The following is a 20,106-nucleotide window of genomic DNA, read 5'->3' on the forward strand; positions in this document are numbered from 1 at the left end:
GTTTTTTGACAGGCTAAAAAGAAAAAGACACCTTATATGTCCTCGTACTGTTCTTACTGTCCCACGCACAACACTTCAGCATGGAGAAATTCAAAACTGAACAGATCTGTCACTCACTGTTACCTTTGCTAAGCTATGATCAGAAAAACTACTGTTTTGGGGAAGGTTTTAGTCAACTGATAAGCTAGACGCCTCTTTATTTAACAACCATTTGACAATGTTTCTGTCTAACTGCGAACTGTGAAACAGCAGGACAGGTTCTATGCGCGAGACTGGTATATCAGGGGTCATGCCTCTGTAAAAGCTACGGCAAGGCCTGCTGTTTATGAGCTGGATAACATGGCTCTGACAGCATATCAATCCCTCACATTTCAGCCAAGGACACCACGCAAAACGTCAGCTATGACAGATGATGCAGCCTGGGATTTTCACCGTAACAGCAGAGAGCTACCCAGTTTACACCACCGCTCAAAGCCACTTCTAGTATGACTGTTAATCCTCAGAAAAGCAACACACGTGCAATGGAGAGGCACCAGTGTGACCTTGTTTTAAAGAGCAAAAGGTCATGTGACCACGCACTTGTGGACAGAAAGGAAAGGATAAGGAACTGAACAGGAGGAATAATGAGGAGATAATGTTGAGCGAACAAGCAGGTGAATCAGAGCATCCTGATCTTGATTTTGTAACAATGACCACCTTAAAGTGTTACTTACCAAAATATTACACACTTATCTGATGTTAAATGTTGCTATAAAATTATTCACATACAAGCTTAAATCATTAATGTGACTTTCAGCAGGAAAGTGCCTGCGCTACATAACAGCACAGCTGCAACCATAGCAATGTAAACAAATCTGTCAGGATTGCAGTTCAGCATCAACTTTTATAAATGAAATGGTTTCATGCTCTCTAAATTAGAAGTAATGTTGGTTAATTGTATTGCTGGTTAATTGTACTGGGAAAAAAAACAACACACACTCACAATGCAGGGAGTTATCTCAACAGCACAGTCCAGTATGACTCACAGCTCCACCATTAGCCCACACATGGGAGAGGAAAGATAAGTCTAACCTACAAACAGAGAAGTGATACTTATAAAACATTGATCAGACCACCACTACAGTCTGTGCACCAATCATTTGCCATTGTTTCCTCCTTATCTCCTCCCCCTCCACAATCCATTCACTCTGTATGGGTGTTTACATCCCACTGCCTCCTCTTCCACCCCACTTGTCTTTAGTTGCGGACGGTAAATGGAAGCTTGTACCTGCTGACCTACATTACCGCTGTCTTGCCAGGCCTGAACAGAGGAAGTTGCTTCTATTCTACTGAGAGCTCAGTAATGTAAAGGAGACAGACCATCTTTTGACTGGACCAGCCTGGGTTCAATCAAGCACATGCTGTATGATAGCAAGCAGACAGTCCTGCTCTGGGGACCGCAGGAAAGACAGAGCAAAATGTAATTTCCCTATAAAGAAAGTTTTTTTTTTCTGAAAGGCAAGAAGCAACTAGAAATGAAAGAAGAGCACAACTGCAGGTGATACCCAAAAGCAATGCGTCTGTGGTAGTCAGACTAAACAGACGAAGACCATTGGGATAAGCCTCCCATTGGCTACTTACGTTATTCTTGTTCTTTCTGCCCTCTGTGCTGTTTTCAAAGTCACATGTACATGTTTTTCAGATAAAACAGCATCTCGATTCTTCAAGGTAGGAGGTGAGATGCTCATAATAGAAAATGTAGCTAAAACTGTGAAATTGTGTGAGTATTTTTTTTTTTTTAAGATATTAAAGTCATTTTTGATCTTTAATGACATGTTGCATGTTTGCTGACTGACTGGTATACTTCGCTAAATGCAAAATGAACCTCTATTAAATGCCACCCAGCAAATAATATGACAAAGCAAAGAGGAAAAGCTGTATAAACTGTTAACATACTATTAGCAGGTACGATTATAGGGCTGCAGGAGGTGAATTAATGTAGAGAGAGCAAGGCAGGAGAACTGTAGGGATCTGATGTCTACATCCGACCTGATTGAGGGTTAATAGACAGTTAGTCAGACAAGTTATCCACATGCTCTCTCACACATTTTATGCCACAGTAGCTGTTTTAAGGCAGCGAGTACTGCTCAGCACCCTAAAACTGTTGACCTACCTCTCACTGATTTTCACAAGGGAGGAAATCATCTCCTGGAATTATGTGAAAATAAGGTCCACTGCCATTTATGACCATAAAGTCAATGTTTATTGTTGTCAGTTTGTTAAAACAATGTTCCCCACAGGCTCTATCTGCTGTCCGACAAACCATATCACAATGATATTGGGTTCTGCAAGACACGTCTCCAGTGCTGGCACAGTGCAAGCAGTATAAATACTTAGAGTGCAGGTCAGGCAATATTAAAGTATCTCTACAGAGACTGTTATATGTACATTACATACAGTCGACACTGCGTATCAACATACGGTACTGTGTAATATATTTCAGTGGATGCTGTACAAGAAAAAAAATCAAAGAAAGACACTAACAGTGACACTGAGAAAAACAATCAGTGTTAAAAAAGTATCAGCTCTATTGAGCTAACAATTCAATTTAGGCACTGACCCAAAAAACAGTGTACAGTAGTTGCTCAATATAGGCTGCAATTAACAACCAGTACAAAACTCAGCCAGTCCAGAAACGAGCACCTGATTCAGCAGCACTCAATAAGACACATCTGCATCAGCCCCTTTCATCTTGGAAAAGTAATGCTGATGTTCACTTTACTTTTGTCTTTGAAATATTCCCTTTCATTTCAGCTGCCTTGCTTTCCTCTAAAAGAGCTTCAGCTCTTTGTCTCTTGAATTTTATGTTAATGCAGTTTCAGTTTGTGTTGGCACTTTGATGAATTGGAAGAGGTTGACATACTATCGTGTTACACAAAAATCCGCATTATAGAGTCAAGATGAAGCAAATTGTTAAATGTATGTATATGACAGTGTCACTGATTAATAAAGAGGTGAACCTACATGACAGCTGAGATCATCAAAAGAGAGACCACTAGTAAAAAACATCATCTGGAACTGCAAGCTATCCAAAGCCCTGCATGCACACAGTGACTGTACTGAAACAACAGAGACTGTAGACCACACACAGTGAGTCATGTTCCAGAAAACCAAACAAATACAGACTGACATGACAAAGACAATGTGCTCAGATTGATCTATTGTGTGCCATGTTGAGCATGTAAGCTGATGCAGCTGAATACCAGTGTGGAACAAATCCTCGACCCCTCCATAGATGGGAAAATGATGAATCAATACAGAGACACACAGGCCTGTTTTCTGGTTTACTTCAATGAAATGAAGTTCAATAGTAGCTGAAACAAACATTTGAGGATTAACAAAATCTGTTCAGTATCCAGAGTCTCTAGAGCACTAAACAAAGTGTCTCTTTGTGTTCTGGAAGATAAAACAAAATGTGATTTCTGTTGCAGAAACATCAAATTAGTACAGTAGCAGGGCAGTGCTGTAAACGCTGAGAGTTTTGACTACATATGACTCCTGACTACAGAGTCTCTTGACTACATGAAATGCTAAATATAGCCTGTCCTCTCTCCACCAAACAGCTTCGGAGCTAATGTGGGCTGCTAGGCAGTGGTGGGTTCAGGGTGTGAAAGGATGACATGCGTCCAGTGGAGATGCTCTCATCAGCGGAACTCAGCTGCGCTGCGTTTGAGGCTCAGCCGCGGACTCATACCAGTCCACATGACTTCACACGCTGATGCTCACTGATAACGTTCCGGGATTAGGGACACGGTGTGTTGATATGTGAGCGTGTGCGTGAATGTGTGTGTGCGTGAATGTGTGTGTGTGTGTGTGTGTGTGTGTGTGTGTGTTCTAGTGCTCAGGCCTAAGATCCATGGAAAAGGCACAGATATGCACACCCCATATAGCCACTGATTCCTGCCAGTAGCACCCACCAGCAGCTGTGGGACGAGATCCCAGTGAGTCTCTGTGGCAGAGGTTCCCAATCTGGGGGTCAGAACCAAAGGGGTCCCAAGCTAAATCACGGGGATGATTACCAGTGGCAGAAAAAAGAATCAACTAAATTCTTCTACGCAAAATTAAAATTAGGCTTTTTGACATCGCTCTTTCCTTTTTTCTTGTTTGCAAGTCAACATTTTTCAATTTAAGGTCACAAGGTTTTAAAACACAGAAGGTGAGAAAATTAATAGCTAAATGAAGGGTATCACAACTTAGTTCTAACACAAAATAAAAGCAAAATGACATAGGCATTTCAAATGCTCTAATGCGCTAATTTTGTACAAAAAGTATAGAGAACACCTTCTCTTAATAGTACTGCAGTGTAAAAGGAGTAAAAGCTTTTTCTGTACTTCCCTGGTTGCTTTGGCTCTATTTTTCTCTAACTACCCATGCCTTACTCATCGCATCCAGGAAGAAGAAGCAGGAGCAGATAATACTGTCAGAGCCTGTTACAGTCAGATGTGCAGCCCATACACAGTGAGACTGGGTGTGTTCTTAGTCTCAGACATCACACAGTTAAATTAAACTTAGTTTTTCACCATTTCCTTTTCTTCATATGTCCTTCTCTTTCCTCTCATTGTCTCACTCTCTCCTGTTCAAATCATTCATAGTATTTTAAGTATAATTTGATGAAAAAGTCCTGAGTCTTTCTATAACATCTGACTACAACCAGAAAATAGAAATGTATGTTTTACATTAACATGTTTTTAAAAATGAATATGCAATATACACATATTTCAATATAAAGGCTATAAATACATTGAAGCACATTCGCACACGCTTCACACAGATGTGCTGACGAAGACAATGATTGGCATGAGCAAGATGAGATGTAGCAGCCATCATAGTAATGTCTGTTTTTTCAAGGACAGTCTATCAGAAGAGATAGCTGATAGCGATGTATAATAGCGATTTCTCATGTCAATATCAAACCATCAGAAGGTATCACTAATAACTGGAGCTGCTCAGAATATGACATTTAAAAAAAAAATCCTTGATGAAAAAGAAATCCTAGACATAAATGTGCACAGCAGGTCAGTCAAGCTTTAGAATTTTCCTCATTGTGAAGAAGTGTTCATGAGGCTGTAGTAGGAGCGACATTGTGAAGGTGCAGAAACAAAAGAGCAAAGATGCCAGGAATGGATTAAACAGTGTGTTTATCTGCTCTTACAGTAGTAACGGAGCATTACTTCCAAGACCAAGGACAACATTACAAACAACTACAGTAGTTTATGGAGGTTACATGTTCCATTAACATACAGAAGTCCCCAGAAACTGGAGATGCAGTTTTCAAGATGATAAAATCTACTTGTGACTTTTGTTATTTTGGTCAGCAAAATCCACGGCCACTGGCAAGAAATGAGAGGTTTGCCTTTGTGTATCTCTGTCTCTAAAACCAGGACCCAATGTTGCATAAAATTACTATCAATTCTGATAAAGCTACCATCTTTATCATTGTAAACTGCAAATGTGATGAAAGCTCCGGAAGCAACTAAATGGACCTTGTGGTGAGATGGATTTATCCAACAAAAAAAAAAGTTACATTTGGAAACAATTGAAATGATGTCTACCAATACCCAGAGCTACTATTTGTAAACCATGACAGCTCTTAGATCCATTTCCTACTGCTCAGCACACAAACACAAATGCACACACACACACACACACACACACACACACACACACACACACACACACACACACACACACACACACACACACACACACACACACACACACACACACACACACAAACACACACACAAACACACACAAACACACACACAAACACACACACTCACTTCAGAGAGATTGACTGGAGCTAGCTGAGAAAGTAGCAGCCATCATTACCTTGTCTGCTTGTAAACCACAAGGGCCAGAGCAATCATCACCCTTAAACACAACGTTTCCTATTACTCAGTGCGCACACACACACACACACACACACACACACACACAAACACACACACACACACACACACAAGTACACACACACTCATGCATGGTCCATTTCTGCAGATGGATAAATTACAGGGAGGGAAATGCACAGTGGCACAGCCGTCCAAGGCAGAGGAAATGAAGAGGCTTAGCTAGAAGGATAATAGAATGACAGGGGAAAAACAAAGCCAAATAATTCATAATGCGTTGTAGCATGCTGCATAACTGCACAATCAGGAGAACTGCCTTTTTCCTGGAGCATTACAAAAGAGACGAGACAGCTGCTTACAGAGCTGAAAGAGGTGAAGGACCTACTTTCTGCTGTTAGATTTTTAGGTGAAGGAGGTCGTGCTATTTTTACCAGGATAATGTAAATGGAAGCTGCTACATGAGAAATGTGAATGTATGGGTGATGACACAACTGCCTAATATATTCAAATAAATTCAAGAATAATCACTTTAGAATTACTTTGTTCACCAATCAGAAATCTGGGCGTAACTGTTGCCTTTGTCCACCATTTTGTTTTCTCTGTTGCAGTAAAACTCACAACAAACAAAAGATGTGCAACCCATTTATATTTCAGAAACATGCAGCTTTTTCCTCCTCCTCTTCTTCCCGCATCTCACGGCGGACTTAGGGAGTAAGGGGAGTTTTTTTTTTCTTTTTCTTAAACACACGGGGGGGTTTAAAAGAAACTCGTGCCTGGCTTAATTAGAGCTATGCTGGCAGCGCCGTGAATGCTGCACAACCAGAACCCTGCGAGACTGCTGGAGCTCCTTCGGAAAAAAAAAAAAAACAACCCAGCAAACAGCCACACAGCAAACCCCCATGGAGTACATCCAGCTAACAAGCCTATATGCTGCACATTTAGCCTCTCCTTACACTAATAGAGAGCTACATTTAACCCAACAAGGAATTAGCAAGTCAGTCTGAAAGCATGAGGATGTGAACTGCTGCTTCCTGAGCATCAGCTCATCTGCACAATCCTGTCTTGAAATGCTACTTGACAGCACACACTGACTTTATAGGTGCATCATGTAGCGGTAAATTGTGATATAATATAACAATAATAATAAAGATGTGACATAATAACAAAGACTTAAAGATTTGATATTGTTCTTACAACATTACAAGAATTCCACAAATAGAAAAGCATATCAATCAATCTAATAGGCACACTAGATGAGCATTAGCCTGCAGCTGCTGCTCTGACAAGTTACACGGCGTTAACATGCCATACACGTCAGAGTGGATCTCTTTTTTTATATCAGCTAAGTCTCTGCATCCCTCTTTTGTTGTAATTTCCTGCAGTTTCATGCCCAGGCATCAAAGAGAGCACAGCTGTGTCATTGGATGAACGCTTTAATCTATTCAGCCGGCGCATCTGTGTGCTCTGTCTTACGCTACGTCATTAGCCGCCCGCCTTAATGTGTGTATTTCTGTGTATGTGTGTGTGTGTGTGTGGCTGGTTAGGGTTATGTGAGTATTCATGTGAGTGCATATGAATTCAGTCATGCACACATACAGTATGACAGTATGCATGAGTCTGGGTGCATATGTGCTCTCATATGTCTGTGTGCTCTCATGCAGGACTCAGACTAAAAATGAAATATACACAATGACAAACACGTACGCAGAGGATGACATGAGAGGATAATGAGGGACCTTTTTTTTTTATGCCTGAAGTTGTGTTGGGTTCCCAGCTGAAGGCCATCTTAAGACATCACATCACAGACACTAATCTATGTGATGGTCAAGTTTCCAAGCAGTGCTAAATTTAGGCCGTATCGCTGGTTTTGACTGACGAGGGATGAGAAACAACATTCTTCATCGTCAAAAGAGGAGGGAGGAAGGCGAGATGGTGAGAGGAGGAGTGGAGGTCTGCAGGAGATCCCCACTAGCCACAGCATCCTCCACCCAGAACAACAGTATTAATACTGTCTCGACACGGTTGACCGGTAAAACATGTCTGTTTGTGTTTTTACAGTGACACATCAACTGACATGTGAACACATGCACTGTGTTGACTGAAAGCATGACAGGAATCTTGATTGTAAAACTAACTCTGGGAAACGAATGGAGTCAATTTTTATAGAGACACAAACCAAATGTTAGGATAAATTAGATTGTCTTAGCTCATATAAATCATTGTCAACTGACTGCGTCCAATCAGACAGTCATCTATCCTGTATAATTAGCTTAACAACAGGACGCTATTTGTCTTATGTGATGCTGATTGAATGGATTTCACTCATTTGGTCAGAACAAATGGGATTCCAAGCACTTGCTGGTCAATGGAAGAACACAGTTGTCCAGTTTTCGCTCAATGGCTTTGACTAATTATGGTGTGATGTCTATTTAAATCACAACTTAACATTTCTGAGCTTTAGTCTTTTTGATCTTTTGCTAAATCCCTCATCCAAACAGCAGTTGTCCAATCATGGTTTAGCAACACTAACTAGGTACAGCGGGTGTGTCAAGCCTCGGTTTTCTCCACATGTTGAAGCAGTGTATATGGGACTTTAGTAAGAAGCTGTCATTAACTTATTTACTTGCTTCATTATTATATTTGGAGAAGTTTAGACTAGTAGCAACCAAAGCCAAACTAGTCATATGAGATAGCCAAATATTGGCTATTCTTCTTACATTCATAATATTGGACAAACTATAGCTACACAACAATATGAGAACCATGCTTCCATGTCTTTCCATGTCTTCTACAGGGATCATCAACGGCTTTTAGCTCCAGTCTGTTACCACATCATGTATGTAGTCATGTAGTCATAAATTTCTATTTATGACCTCTTTTACATGATTGATGTAAATGAAGTCAGCCACAGAAAGCATTTTCCACCAACTAATGGAGCTTAATTAGCTAGCGACCTCACTAGACAGAGCTGATCAAATCTGACAGTGACAGCCAGCAAATTTGATGTTGGTTGGAAATGAAAATGCTGCTTTCTTCCATTTCTGTCTGAAATTAAGAACCAATTGTTTCAGAATGAAAATTTCAAGTCAAGCCAAATAAACATGTAAAGCTTGACAGGCATAGCATTAGTAACTAAGGGGCGGGGGTTGGTGAATGATCACTTATACTCAAATGAAACTACTGTATGATTGAGTGAGAAAGTTCAAAGGTCGGATGGAGTTGGCTCAAATACACAGCAGTCAGTTTTTGGGCCACCGATGCACATTGTCTCATAATTACCTCTCACATGGTAGAAACAGTGTGGTTGGGGAAGAGGACGCTATAATGTAAGCTTCAGTGCGATAGCAGCCTGCATCTTCAACCTCTCAGTTTGCTTTGAAGTGTCCCCATGTGGGTGTGGGAGCTGGGGGTTGGTAATGAATCAAGCTGCGCCATAATGAATGTCCTTATTCAAGTCTGCTTTGATGAAATTCCACCTGGCTGATCTCAAATCACAGAACAAAACAGCGAGAGCTTCCTGACAACTGTTAAGAAAACTATACTGGCTGGCAATATGATGGAGAGCATTATGTGACTTCAGGGATCCCTTCAGGATACTTTAGTCTGCTTCCTCCCTTTGCTTCTTCTTCCCTTCCTTCCTACTTCCTCTCTGATCATTGTGTAGGATGAAATCAGATGAGAGTGTCTACATTTGCATTAAAAGTCCAAGTCACTCCTGGATAGTTGCCATGCCTCTACAATACATCTTTTTGCATCTATAAGAGTAGAATAAACTCAGAGGAGATTTTAAACAAATGAGACATAATTTACTGTTGTATTCCTGTACTGGGAGCTGGTTGCCAATAAACACATGTGCATTAATTAAAAATGTTTATGAGCTCCATTCACATTTTGTAAATACATCAACCACATTAAAATATCATAAAAACACTGAACTGATCACTGTAGAACAATTATTCTGTTAATAAAGCCAAAGAAATAAATACATTACAAGCTGCAGTCTGACTTATCTCACAATTCATTTCAAAACACCGTCAGCATGCAGTCTGAGGCCATTGAAATGAGCAAAATGGCTTTTTTACACTTCATATGAGTTGAGGTGCAGCGGCACTATCTACATGCTTTTTAGAAGTCTGGGGCCCATCTGGAAGCCTGCAGTTTTCAAGATAGGTAGAAAAGACTGCCAGGAGTAACAAAAGAAGTAAGTAATTATAGAAAGGGATCTCATAGACAAAGTGTGCAAGAGACTGCCAACGGCAGTTAGCTGTGCATAAGACCAACTGCTGCCACTGCTGCTTCAGGTTATGAGTTGTTTTTATGATGGTTTGCTATGCAACTTTTGGTTTTTAACTGGACTTGTAACACTGCAGTAAAACAGCCTTTTAAGCTGCAGTAAAAAAACTGGTCTGGGTAAGGGTTACACTCAAAGTTCAACCCAAATAAGTTGATTAAGTAAAAATTAAGCTGAAAATTAGGGATATACACAAGGTAGTTGCAAGTAGGGCATTGATACAATTTTATTGATACCAATGCCATTAATGATTCTGTTAATCAGTCTGATTCTTTATTATTATTTATTATGTATTTCCCTTTAAGATTCCAGGTCAATTGTAGCTTGGCTATACAATGTTAACATAAGTCTAGAGACTATGGGTGCAGATTTATTATTCATTTTATCAGCTGCACCAGGGCCATTCAAACAGGCTCCCCCAGATTTCCTTTAAGAAGTATTCACATGTGAAACACTATTTATACTATGGCTCGGCTGAATACATGATGGCTATAATTACTGAGAGATGTGCATCCATATTGGCCAGTATGCCCAGATAATCAACATTTTGAATTAAATATTTTATTAACAGTCAATGTCAAACTATCTTGCATTAGTCCAGAGTTCTAATTAAACCTTAACTAAGAGACTAGATGATCATTGTATTGCTTTACAATGATTTGCGCCATATCAGGTTACTGGTGGTTATCGTTTGCAGCTACGGTTTCTGCCAGTGGCGTTTATCAAACATAATAAATTGTTGTATTTCACTCCTTTTCACAACGTTTGCCAGGCACAAAGTCACAGAACAGCCCTGGAAGTAGCAGGTAAGCCAGACACAGACAGAGAAGCACTGCCAAGCTAGTTTAGTGGGCCAGACAGACAAGAGAGAGATGCACTGCAAGCTAGCACCTTAACGTTAGCCTACTGTTACTTGCTAACTTGGAGAGGTGACAGCAGTTTTACCTGAATGGTGTTTCGACAATTCACTCTCATTGTGTTTTCTTTTCTTTTCGTGACCAGAAAAACAGTTCCGCTTCGTCCTCTCATCAGAATTGTAAACATTGACACCCGCTTTCACACGGGGGGGATTCGGGGACCCTGCGTAATTTTCGGAGGCTACGCAACTTGCGTAGCGAGCGTTAAGGCGTGCCCGGCTCTGGAAAACATGGAGGCATCGATAAAAGGAATTGATCTACTCGGCGGCATACGGTTCAGATGGTTCGGACAGTTTAGAACCAGTTCTCCACTGGATTCGGTTCTGTTGAGGATTTTGTGTCAGCCTTTATTCATTCATTGTCTGAAAACTTAATGTTAGTTCTCATTCTCATTTTAGTGACATAATCTCTAACACTAACTTGAATAATTTTAATATGATGACATTTTTTAAATGTTGTCTGCCTCTTTATTCCTCTATGCACTGTCCCAAAAGGCAGGACAGGCATTTTGTAATACTGAGATGAAACAAATGAGAGGGACACTGGTTTTCTTTGGTACTGATACATATGAGGAAGTAATTCATGTTTGATTTTTTTTTTTTTTCAGGTGAGAAAGTAATCATTTAGATTTTGAATATGTGGTCAGTTTGCAGTCCAGCTCCTAAGACAACCAGCCAGCTGTGTTGTCCATAGTGTTTTGAAATGTATTTCCATTTGTATGATATATTTTGGTCTCAGAGTTGAAATATAATATTTGTTGCTGCCAGTTTGTCTGAAGGTAAAGCTGAATACATAATAAATACAAGTTTTATTGTATAGTTTACCAACAGTGCTGCCTCTGTGGACTTTGGGGATCTAATATGTACAAATATATCTCCACATTTCAATAAAAAATAAATATATATAAATGAAAATGAACAGGGACAGCACGGCCTATTTTAAATTATCTTTATTTTCTAATATATATTACAGATTGGATAACAGGTGTATCTTTTACTACACTCACTGTCAAACTCTTTGGGGGAAGGGTGCAGACACAGCAATTGGCTTTCTAAGGCTGCCTATTGTAAACAGGTATCGCTTTAATAGCGATTAAACTGGAATTAAGCTGCAACTCCTTACTCCAGCAGTTTACTAGTACACACACAAACACAGGAAATGCTTGTACTTACACAAGTTTGCAACAGAGTTAGGCCTCTATTACACATCTATCATGCAGTTAGAATCACCCTACTTTTTGCCAACATACAGGGAAGCTAAGGCATGTTAACACACACTTTCACCACCATGCACACACACACACACACACACTTTCACATAAATAGCGTAACTCCCTAAGCCCGGAGGGTGGGTGACAGAGCTCTAAGGGCCAGTGCTGTGTTGGGCAGCAGCAGAGGCAGATGCAGCACTCAGTAGCCTGAGGGCATCACTGGGTATTCAAGCTTCACTGGGCCTCTTCATCAGTGCCCTCTGATGCCTTAGCCCCATGACCAGCAGCACACACACACACACATACACACACACACACACACAGACACACACACAGACACACACACAGACACACACACACACACAGACTTCCAGCACAGGCCTTTCCAGCTTTGGACAAGAGGAGGATTGGGAAAGAAGTAGAACAGTCTCATTGAGCGCAGACACACAAGTTAGACTGAGAAAACTGAAGAGGATGTTAACTGTGGTGGACTGTGCTAGCATCTAGGTTAATTCTTCTTGTTTGCATGTGTGTGTGTGTGTGTGTGTGTGTGTGTGTGTGTGTGGTTGTGTGTGTGTGTGTTCTTACACTGGGAAAGGACACAGCCATGACACAGCTCAAATACGGGCAGCACAACATTTTAGATTCATTACAAACAGCATTTTGACTGGGTTGCTGTCAAATGACCCTACTATATAAATAACCCTAACCCTTTTCTACCGTCTAATTATCATTTTAACAAAAAGTTGGTGTACAGATCACATTATAAAGACATGATGCAACTCCTGTAACATGTAAAACCTAAGTTGTTGTACAGGCTAGAAAGACTCTAGCCTTTATGCACATACACACAAACACACACTGTTTCTTCCTATCTCTAAATTGCTTATGTTCATCTGTCCTCCTCAGTCAAAATGTCTCTTTCATACGCTCAATCTGTCCTTTCGTCTTCCCCTGTTTCTCACACAGACATGCATAGACAAACACACACATACACACACCTCATCATTTTGTTACTGACATGCCAAGTCATGCAGAAAACACAAGGGAAGGTTTTTTGTAGGTTTTTTTTTAAATCCCGGGACAAAAACAGCAAAATGCAATAACCTGGGACAAAAGTGCTGACATCTGAAGATGAGCCTGGCATTCAGACAGGCTGCTTGGTTGCAGCTGAAATAAACAGGAGCAACAGACTGAGAGAAGGAAAGACCCCCTCCACAGACAGATAGATAGACAGACACTCCTTCTATATTTTCTCTCCAATAAGATCATCCCTTCCACTGACTCTTCTCTTTCTGCTAGTTTCTGGCCCTCTGATCCTCTTATTCTCCCCCTCTTTTTCCCCTCATCTCAATCCTTCACTCCACCACTTAACCTCTTTTTTATCCCAGTACTTTACCCATCTGTATTTCCCTTTCATCCTCACCTCCTGTCAAGCCACCACCAGCTTATCTATCAATCCTCATCCCCACCTCGTATGGTCACCTGTCCCACTCTTCCTCTTGTCTTCCCTCCTCTCATATCCTTTCTTCTCACGTCCCATCTATTCTGCCGTCTTCCTCCCCCTCTGTACTTCTCTCTTCATCTCTCATCTCTCCTCTCCCCTATCTGAACCTTGTTTGCATGCTCCCTAACTCTGCTCCTTGATTAGCAGGATCGACCAGCGCGAGTCTGCCAGACACTTGGTTAAAATGACCAATGAGTCTTCCGAGAGGCTCCCATACAAATAGTAGGCTGAATCAGACACTTCGAATACAGATAACAGATTCCCACCCTTGCATTTCAAATACTATTCGACCACAGAGAGCGAGGGAGATATGTTGGCCAGTGGCACGAGGTCAGTCTTGAAGGTTGAGCAAGTGGCACCAACAGAGAAGACGAGCATAGCAAAGGAGAGCTAGATTATCTTCTTCTGGTCAAGTTATTCAATGTGTGACTCCCTCGGACTCTTACGTAATTGTGAATCTGTGTGAGCAACGAAGGCTGCCTCTTCATAGACACAGAGAGCAGTCTAGTGTAGAGCCATAGGGACTGAAATAGTTGGTCATGTGTTCATTATCGCTATCCTCTTTTAAGTGCTCACCCCATATCCAGAAACATTAAACAGAAGAGGACCTTCGAGTGGGTCTGTGCATGAGTGTGTAGGTGTGTGTGTGTGTGAGAGAGAAAGAGAGAGAGAGAGAGACAGAAAGAGAGAATGAGAAAGAGAAAGAGAGAGAGAGGGAGAGGCAGAATATGAAGGGAATGAGGTTGTGGGATTGTGATAACTTCAAAGGTTATTATTATTATTACTGCAGGCTGAAGCCATGCTCTGGCATCCCTCAAGCTTTGATCATTATGTAAAGCTGTTGTGCTTGGTGCTGGCACTGAATACATTACAGAGTGGATAACCAGGGAGTGTGCAAGCAAGCGTACACAGACCAACACATTGACTCAGCTTCCACGTTTCTCCCAATTTTAAAATAACACACATCCCTTCATCTCTAAAGGACGAATAAAGCGCACCTTTAATCTCACCTTGACGTGTGGTCTGGACAAGAGGACGCAGATGTAGCGAGCAACAATGATACTTAAAGGGGCACTCCACCAATCAGACACATGAAGATCAGTGTACCAGGCACAGGGACCACTCATCATCCTGGGAAATCAGTTGTGTAATGGCCACTTTGGTTCTGGAGGAGCTGTGTCAACTTTGAGAAAATAATGATATCATCAAGGTTGTCCCGGCTTGGGTTTTATGAACAAATTTATAAAAAGCCTGCAATAAAACACTGGAGGCATAAAAAGATATGGATGTTGCAAGGCAGGTAGGGTATAACCAAAGCTGCTGTCAAGGTGCAATATGGGAATTGTAGGATTCACTGTTTTTGGAGGTTGACCCATATAAGTCAGAATGCCTTGGCATCTTGTGGCATCAATTTCTACAATTAATTTTCCAAGCAGCCTCTCACAAGTAGCCTAGTGTAATCCTGAATCACTACAGCAGCATTATTATAAGAACAGAGGTCAAAGTGCAGCAGTTTAGTGGATGTTAATACCTCTTCAGGTCAGTTTAGCCACCATAGGTTTTTGCAGAATAATGTTAAACATAATTTTTAGATTTAATGACATGATGAATTGATTTAAGTTACAGTATAAAACGTCATGCATTACTGTTTCTATGAAAACCAATAATTTGGTTGTTTGTAGGGCTGCAACTGATTATTTTCATAACCAATTAATCTGCAGATAAAATGCCACATATGTTTCGGCAGGGCCAGCCATAAAGATCAAAATGGCTAACTGCTGCTTTAATTGATTCAGTGGTGAATGAATGCCAAACCCAAGACATCATTATCCAGCCTAAATGAATTGTTTGTCTATAAAATGTCTATAAAAGGAGAAGAAACATTCCCATCACAATTTCCTAAAGGACATGATGATATTCCGTTACTATCAGATAAGGCAAAGAAAAGCAGTAAACCCTCACATCTTTTGAACCATGATTAAAAACATTTAATCCATTATCTAAAGAGTTGCTGATTAATCTCTGTCAACCAATTGATTAATTAATGGACTCATTTTTTCAGCCATAGTTGTTTGCATTAAGCTAACTGTTGACTGAGGGTCATACTGACATCCCTTCTAGACAGAATAGTACTGCAAACTGTATCCACCATCACCTGGGCACATATAGGTCTAACACCAGTGAGCACTACTGGTCTATGCTCCATGTTCTAGGACAAAATATAGGCCTCCTGACAGCTTTTGTGCTACATGTTATTATTACCCATATTAATGGAGTGTTGCTGTTAGTGCGATTATGAGCTTAGGAGGGGAACCCCAGCTCAGAGGGCCAAGCCACCACTTTTAATTTTCGTCTACACATTCTAATCCGAAAGCCACATTGAACTTGAAAACAAGCCATCTGTTCCTGCCCTTACCTGGCCTACATTAGCCTGAGCACACTCACACTCTGGCAGGCTGCAAGGAAAAACATAGGCAGCGCAAATAAATGCCTTGCACTGTCATCACCACTGTCATACAGCAGAGCGAATATAGATATGTACGACAATAAAAAATAAAGAGACAAAGCAACATAAGAGCTTAAAATCCATTAAAGCTAAACTCAGCAGCACTGAGCACCATACACACACTGTGAGCCCCTGCTAGATTGTAAGGCAGTAGGGGCATTACACTGATTTTTTCCCTCGACCACTAGCCATCGACAACAATTCGTCCTCGTTTAAACAACAATGACAGCATTCAGACAAACAGGCCTTCAAAATCTATTTGTAACGTGCATAGGTGTGATGCCCACCCAGTTCAATACCAAGGACAGCGGTCGACGCACGGAGAGCCTGACAGCCATGACAACACATGCACTACAAAACGATGATTTATTTCTGCACGGATGCATCGTAAGCAGCGACACAAACCTGTCCTGAATGACACTGCTGTTTCAATGTGAGGTTTTAAACCCGCGGACAGAGAGACGGAGACACAAACTAACCCCTTAGACAAGCATTTCGCCTTTCCAGAGCGGCTTTTTTGCCCCCTGCAAAAAGAAACAGCAGCCACATTTTTTGCCAATATCGCGGCGTCAAAGCACGTTAGTCGAATAAAATGCTCCGAACCTACCTGCTAGTGTTGGGGGTCGAGGAGCTCACATGTCCCGTCGCTTATTTTGGTCTGTTACTGTGGATATTATTATTATGGTGGGCACCGTTATGTGTCTGCGAGCGCCATGTTATTATCACTGAGTGGAGGACTGTGCGGTCCTGTGCGCTACATCCGGGCTGTTGAGGGGAGCGAATGAGCGCAGTTCGTGGCGGCGGAGAGGGCGGAGAGCGCTCTGGATATGTAGAGCACCTGTGTGTGCAGCAGAGCGGGGACAACTTCCAGTCACATCGATGTACTGTAGCTCCGCAAGTACACCTGCAACAAAGCTGTGTGCACACGGAGCTCCCAACTGAGAGTGTTTTCCTCTCTGTCCATTACAGAATCGCTGTTGCCAAGGGATACGTGAAGAGGACTAGGTCAACTAATTTTAACGACAGAAGCTAGTTTGATTCAAAATATAGGCTATTTACATATATCCTAATGCCATACATACACCTGAACACAAGTGTCACCACTGGGAGCGATAAAACGAGTTAGAAAGGTAAACAGTTACCAAATTAGAAATAACGTTGAAATTGACATCTTACTAAAAGTAACTGATACATGGTTAAAGTAAACATCGTTGAAATGGATAGCTACACTTAACAGATGGATGGAATAGTTGATTGGCAGTATTTCTTGATGTATAAATGGTTTAAAGAGATAACCTAGCTGATGATCAGAACATGGTTAAAATAGTAAAGCAATGGTTAAAATGAAAGTAGTGGATATACAGTTGAAAATGTTAGCTTATCTAAAAGACAATTACAAACGCTTGAAATAAAAGCAGTGGGTAAACAGTTAGCTAAAAGTAATGCATAAATTGTGAAAAATCTAAAACGAATGAAGAAGTAATGGGTAAATGGTTGAAATAACATAGCTTAGCTAAAACTAGTGGATGGTTGAAATAACCAAAGGTAAACCAATAGATAAATGGTTGGACTGGTAGTTGCAACCTACTAAAGCAAACATTATAGAAACACTGACCATTCAATTGTATGAAAAAATATTGCCCAGTCCAGTTCTATAATTTATCTTAACAAGTTTTTAAAAAAGTGCTAATGAGGGGTCACGTTCATCTGACAGACCCGAGTAAGACTATAGGTTTTTAATGCTTACAGACATATTTTGGCACAGGGAGACACACTTCAAGACAAGTATGATATATAATGCTCATGCAAAAACCTGGGCCTGACATCCTTAGTCATTTTTCTACTCTAAAGAGTATGTTAGGCACAAGATATAGTATGTCAGTGTTTTTCAAGTGAAGCCAGACACAGGCTGTAGCTCCAGAGCATTGGGGATGCACACAGTTGGGCAGCCTCTGCCAGCCCTGACAGTGTCGCAGCCCTCATTGATCTCCCATCTCTGTTTCTGATGTGCCATTTGTAGCGCAGGGCTCCTCACCCAACTACAGCAAGTGAATGTACAAGGGCATGAGTCAATTTCTCCCGCTGTGACAAGATAGTCCTTAAGTCTGACTGTCTGGTTAACTGAGGCAGCGAGTGAAAGAGGAAGCAGAGAGTATCCATTATTATGCCAAGGTCTAGCTCTTTGTGTTGTTGTTAAACATAGGGATCAATGAGAGAGTTGCTACCAAATGTCCTTTTTTTTTTCTTTTTTTTTTTACAATCTTCCCTTATCTCAGTTGCTTGTAAGGAAACATCTCCCCTTCTCTATTCTACCAGCTAGTCCTCCAGGTGGAGACTTTAAGGCTTGCCACATCCTACCTACAGGATGAATACTTTTCTCCTCTCAATATATGCACTACATATTATATCTAACCATCACAGATAGGTGTTTGCAAAAGATAGATAGATAGATAGATAGATAGATAGATAGATAGATAGATAGATAGATAGATAGATAGATAGATAGATAGATAGATAGATAGATAGAAATTTAAGAAATGTTGGCATGCACTTTGCAAATAGACACACTCTTTCTCCCTACTGGATCTTATTCTCACTCCAGTGATTTGTCTTACTGTCCCCACCTCCTATGTCTCCCATGTGGCCACCCTACCACCCATAAATCCCCATGGGAAATGTGAGCCCAGACTCTAAGCAGTGGGAACACCCCTTCAGCTCAGGACTATTCCAGGCTGAGCCACACTTATTATCGGCTTTATGGACAGCCACATCTATCCTTCTCATATAGCCACATTGGGGGGAAGGAGTGATGCAGTCAGATCTTTTCAATCAAAATACATGAGTTAGAGGTGGTGTCCAGATAGATTTTTAGGATGGACCAAGGAAGGCCCAGGATAACTAAGCATGCATTGTCTGAAAAACACTATATTGTCACTGTGTTACCCGTTACCTCTCAGTGATGAAGAGTGTTATTTTGTGGGAAACGCTGGCCCGAGATAAACACAAGTAAGAGCTTAGAAGTGACACTTCACTCTAAATATATCTCTTGAGTATCAATTAGACACATTCCCCGAAAAGTGCCTGTAAAAGTTTGTAGTTTCTTCAAAGATTTGGGGAGAGCTTCAACTTCAGCTTTATTATTATCCCAAAGGAAATTTGGTTTGCAGGCAGATTTTAACACACAAGTTACAGAAATACCCTGATGACAACAACAACAATCAATATTAAAGTACAAAAAAGTAATACAAAATATGCAGTATACATAAAGATATCAGCAGATCAAGCCAAAAAATGTAATCACTGCTACCATCCAGTGCATCTTAGAATAAAAAATGGAAGATAAGACCAATGCCAAATAGAGAATCAAATAAAATGCAGCTCCTGGCAAGATGAAGTTTACACTGAGGCTGTGAAATTGGCTACAGCAATGATGTGAATTATGCTTCAGGAGGTTTTAAGATCTTAACATTCACTAAGTGAATCGATTGTAAAGCTAACCACAGCTTTAAGGAAACTACAGGCTTTTTACAGATGGTGTTCAATCCTACACGCATGAGTCTTTTCAAAAGTAAGATTTAGGGTGCAGTATCACTTTTATTGGTTACAGTGTGTGATGAGATCCTTATGCTGCTCTTTGGCCTGGTCATGTCATGTAATATGGTTTGATGTCTATGAAGGCGTCAGCTGACAAGATATATGCATAGATTGCAGTTCAACTGCCTTTCGTGGAACAAGGAATACTTACCAAATGACTACCAATGAAGGATTACAGCCCCCACTCCCCCCT

The 20,106-nt window shown here is 40.9% G+C and overlaps 1 protein-coding gene across 1 annotated transcript in view; it reads right to left on the minus strand.

Annotated features, from left to right (window-relative positions):
• pak5 (p21 (RAC1) activated kinase 5) overlaps positions 1 to 17,027 on the minus strand; it is a 64,604-nt gene extending 47,577 nt beyond the window's left edge. Inside the window, exon 1 of the mRNA XM_022737886.1 lies at positions 16,927 to 17,027. The gene's annotated coding sequence lies outside the window, so the exon portion shown is untranslated. The remainder of the gene's footprint in view (positions 1 to 16,926) is intronic.
• Between the last annotated feature and the right edge of the window lie 3,079 nt (positions 17,028 to 20,106).

The sequence above is a fragment of the Seriola dumerili genome, unplaced genomic scaffold (genome assembly GCF_002260705.1).
Source record: "Seriola dumerili isolate Sdu_G_001 unplaced genomic scaffold, Sdu_1.0 BDQW01000025.1, whole genome shotgun sequence".
Taxonomy (NCBI): Eukaryota; Metazoa; Chordata; class Actinopteri; order Carangiformes; family Carangidae; genus Seriola; species Seriola dumerili.